Raw genomic sequence first — 4,997 nt, forward strand, 5'->3', positions numbered from 1 at the left:
TGTAAATGATTATAAAGAGAATGTTGTTCATACCATGTAGATTATTGAACTGTTTAATTAGTGAAACCCTGATATTGATTTGAGATACCCTGCCTTTGATCTTGTAAAACTCTTATTGAATAGCTTATTGGTTCAACCCGCTTATAACCTATCATTTCTATTCTACTTATTCGTTATGCCATGAACTGTCATGAACCCTATTGTTACCTTTACAAACCCCTTGTAATGATGACATATTCTTGATCACCATAACCCTTATTGATTCTTGGAACAGTTTGATTCTTTTAACTTTAGTACCTTGTTATCATTGATTCGAAACCCCTAGAATTTCATCTTGTTTATCCTTGATTCGTTTCCTTCACTTTGATTTTCCTGAAATTGAATCTATGAATGAGTTTCAACTTGAAAGAGTCTGAATGATTTCATATTCTTGGTAATGATAAAATGAATTTAGGAAACCTATTTCTTTTTCCAACTCAAGGTGTTCGAAACGAATTCCTGATGGATTGGATTGATCGTAAGAGGCTAGTGGGACTAGTCCAGACATTGTAAGAGGCTAGCGGGGCTAGTCCAGTTTAAGGCTGAAATTATGTCGTGTGGTACCTTAAAAAACCGGATGGAGGTCGGTACGGGCTGATCACCCGTATTATAATGAAATGAAAAGATAAAGTGATCCAATCAAGGGTTCCATTTTGATTTTAAAAAGTAATTGAAATTTCCTATTCAGTAATTGATTCTTGAAAATGAAAATTTGTTTATACTTTTGTGAAAAGAGTTGATTTTAATATTGTGAAGCTTAAAGCTCGTAAACCCTGATTTTAATCTGTTGAGCATATAATTGATTCTATAAAGTGAAATATTGTTGCTTTTCTTTCTGAAAGATCTATTCCAATCTTTTAATGATTTGTGATGACTTTCGGCTTTCACCCTACATTGAGCCTTGTTCCTTGAAAGCCCCACATTTTCCTTCACAACTTTTCCTTAACCCAAAAGCTGGAAATCTGCCACCTAGAACAAATAAAGTAGAATGCCCTGAGTTTGGTAAAGTATATTATGGATTTAATATTATAGAACTGCTATATAGTTACTTGCTGAGTTTTATACTCATATGTTTTGTTTTAATCTAACCATGGCAGTTAAGCAAGAAGATGGCCAGGCTTAGACACACTGCTCGTAAGAGCGTACCTGGTGGTCCCTATCGTGTTGAGGGCTTCCGGTTGCCAGAGCAGGTAGTGGTATTTTTGAGTGAGCAGGCGCTTAGAAGGAAATGTTTTAAGATACAATGGGTTATCTGTCGGTTCTCAGCCGGAATCGATATTGTTTATTTAATAATATTTTGGGGTTGTAAGTTATATTTTATGATTGGTAGTTGTAATCTTGTCTCATACTTTATCCTGTTGATCCTGTTAGTAGTTAATCGGGGTTTATGCTTATTTAATTATTAGATTAGAGGTGTGTGGGTCCTCATTTCCTAGCACATCCTCCACTATGCCTCGTGGGTATGTAATAGAACGATCAGCCAATTGCAGAGACATGTAGGTGGGCTTTGGATCAGGCAAATTCAACTTTTTAAAGATAGACAACGGCATCAGATTGATGCTTGCTCCCAAATCGCACAGGCATTTGTCAAAAGACAACTTGCCGATGGTGCAAGGAATGGTGAAGCTACCTGGATCTCTAAGTTTTGGAGGTAATTTTTGTTGCAGCACAGCACTGCACTCTTCCGTTAGAGCAACGGTCTCAAGATCATCCAGTTTCACCTTCCTTGAAAGAATACTCTTTATAAATTTTGCATGACTAGGCATTTGCTCCAGAGCCTCAGCGAAAGGTATGTTGATGTGAAGTTTCTTGAACACCTCCAGAAACTTACCAAACTGCTTATCCAACTTTTGTTGTTGCAATATCTTAGGGAAAGGTGGTGGAGGATAGAGTTGTTTCTCTCCTGTATTACCCCCAGGCAGAGTGTGTTAAACAGTAGTCTTCCTTGGTTCTGTCGCTTTCTCCTTTTGCTTAGCTTCTTCATCACCAACTTCAGCTTCTCCATCTTTTGCTTTTTCAGCATCAGCAACTTTTCCAGACCTTAAGGTAATAGCCTTAACTTGCTCTTTAGCTTCCTTTCTGCCTGGCTCTTCAGTATCACTGGAAAGTGTGCCAGGTTGACGATTGAGCACTACATTGGCTATTTGACCGATTTGATTTTCCAAGGTCTTGATAGAAACAGCCTGACTTTTGCACAACAGCTGGAGTTCCTCGAAATCAGCACTAGAAGGTGGAGCTGCACCTCCTTGTTGAGGATATGATTGCCTTTGAGCATAATGCTATGGTTGCTGGAATCCAGGTGGATTAAACTGTTTACTTACGCCTTGCTGATATGGTTGTTGAATAGCATTCTGATTATTGCTCCAGCTGAAATTGGGATGATTTATGTTGTTAGGATGATAGGTAGCTGGCACAGGCTGCTGCGGTCGCTAATAATTGTTCACATACTGAACAGATTCATTAATAAGGGAACACTGATCCGTAGCATGAGAACCTGCACAAAGCTCATAGACCATAGCTATCTGATTGACTCCATAGGTGGCTAAAGAATCGACCTTCAGAGATAGTGCTTGGAGCTGAGCTGCAATAGTTGTAGCTGCATCAACTTCCAGAATACCTGCTACCTTCCCAGGCATCATCCTTTGAGTTGGGTTTTGATGTTCATTTGCAGCCATAGTCTCAATAAGATTATAAGCCTCAATATAGCTTTTGGCCCACAAAGTGCCTCCAGCTGCTGCATCGAGCATGGGCCGAGATTGGGCCCCCAAACCATTATAGAAACCAGTGATCACCATCCAATCAGGCATACCATGATGTGGACACTTTTTCAACATCTCCTTGTAGCGCTCCCAAGCTTCGCACATAGATTCTGTAGGCTGTTGCGCAAACTGAGTAAGAGCACTCCTCATAGTCGCAGTCTTCGCCATTGGATAGAACTTTACCAGAAATTTTTTCGCAAGATCTTGCCAAGTAGTGATGGACCCAGCTGGTTCAGAATATAACCAGTCCTTACCTTTATCCCTCGGAGAGAATGGGAAAAGCCTCAGCTTGATAGCCTCATCAGTCACACCATTATATTCTAAAGTACTACAGATCTCGATAAAATTCTTGATGTGCATGTTGGGGTCTTCAGTAGCAGCACCTCCGAAAGAAACTGAATTCTGCACCATCTGCATAGTGCCCGGCTTGATTTCAAAAGTGTTAGCCTGAATAGCCGGATGAAGGATGCTCGACTGAATGTCATCAATTTTAGGCCGAGAAAAGTCCATAAGAGCTGGATCTGCCGGAACTATACGATCACCCATGGTTACTGGTTCTTTCTGCTCACTCTCTGTATCCGAATCTTCAAAATCTATCTTCTACGGAATACCAAGAACTTCGTCTGTCTCCTCAGCCGTATCTAAAGTCCTCTTGCGAGTATGATAACGTGTTTGCATAAACGCTCGCTAAGGTACCTGAAACACAATCGGAAACAATAAGTAACAAGTCTTAATCAATTAGTCCTAATGACCACTGATGGTAAGTGCATAAACTAAACAAATACGCCGAGTCCCCGGCAATGGCGCCAAAAACTTGTTAGGGCGGAAAACACGCGCTAATAATACACGCAAGTATACGCATTCGCAAGTAATATAGAATACTTTCTAGTTCGTTCCCACAGAGACTCAGACTAATTATGTTCAATTAACACTCACTCACCAATGTATAATTACTTCTTAATGTCAAGACAATAACGCTTAGATTTGATTAACTAATTATTAACTACAATTAACTATGAGAACTAAGCACTTAATTGACACTTGAATTAACAATATTAAACACACATGAGATCACAACTTCATTACTACTTCCTTCAATAGTTATTGTTATTACCCTTAACATGCAACGGTGATGATATTAATCAAACAACACGAAACTGATAAAAGCCAACTTTCATTGTACTAATACCATTCTACCAAGCATCCACAATTAAGACAGAAGTTGAATAGGCATCAATTATGTTGAGACCCTATATGTCTACAGAATTTGACAACATAACAATTTAAGCACAAGTTATTCCTTATGATTACACAGGGCAAGTAAAACGGTTAAAGTTACCCACTAATCATGCATACACATACATGAACCTATGCTAGCATGGCAAGTTCTAAACCTCAAGATCCACTGTCGCTTCACAAGAGATTAACATCCTATCTTATATGTTCGTGATGCATATAAGACGAATAAGCACAACCAATACTAGATATCATATAATCATCACACACTAAGGTATTAAACTACTAACTAAAGAATTTCATAGTAAATCCGTTACGACCCCATGATCACGATTAGCCCATGATAGAACTCATCATCACCATGGGTTCATATGAAAATATGATAATAACACACGAGAATAACTAAATAAACTACTTATATTAAACCAGAGTACGTCACAAGAGTAAATAGGTTCAAAGTAAAGAAAACTAGCATCCACTGTTGCAACGAAATAAAGAATCACAAGAAACTATGCTTCTTCTTCATTGCGATGTGCTAAAACGGTCTTCTTCCTTATCTCCTCGCTCCTCGATTGATAGTATGATTCAACATACGTGAAACGTCTCTGAAAACTACTTATATAGGAGTCCCACAAAACCCACCTATCTCAGAAGTTGGAAGCTCAACAGAATTAGGAGTCTAAAAATATTAATTTTAATTTACATCCCTGAGCGGCCGCTCAGCAATCCTGAGCGGTCGCTCAGCAGAGCTGAGCGGGCGCTCAGAACCTTTCTAGAAAAATCTCTATTTTGCTCCCGTTCATTGCTGCATTCTGCTCCTATCTTTCCACTTGCAATGCCAAACACATGCCAAGGCTTATTCTTGATGAAGTCTCCCCACAAATGCAAGTAATACCCTGAAATGCACAAACACTAGAAAAACGCATCAAATACACAAAATACTTGATTTCAAGACATCAATTT

General features: G+C 39.0%; 1 non-coding gene across 1 annotated transcript; it reads left to right on the top strand.

Annotated features, from left to right (window-relative positions):
• Nucleotides 1-2,844: 2,844 nt before the first annotated feature.
• LOC141683466 (small nucleolar RNA R71) lies at nucleotides 2,845-2,951 on the top strand. The gene has a single exon (XR_012560308.1). It is a non-coding gene; the product is annotated as a small nucleolar RNA R71 (small nucleolar RNA).
• The last annotated feature ends 2,046 nt before the right edge of the window (nucleotides 2,952-4,997 follow it).

This window comes from Apium graveolens, chromosome 1, assembly GCF_009905375.1.
Source record: "Apium graveolens cultivar Ventura chromosome 1, ASM990537v1, whole genome shotgun sequence".
In the NCBI taxonomy this organism is placed as follows: domain Eukaryota; kingdom Viridiplantae; phylum Streptophyta; class Magnoliopsida; order Apiales; family Apiaceae; genus Apium; species Apium graveolens.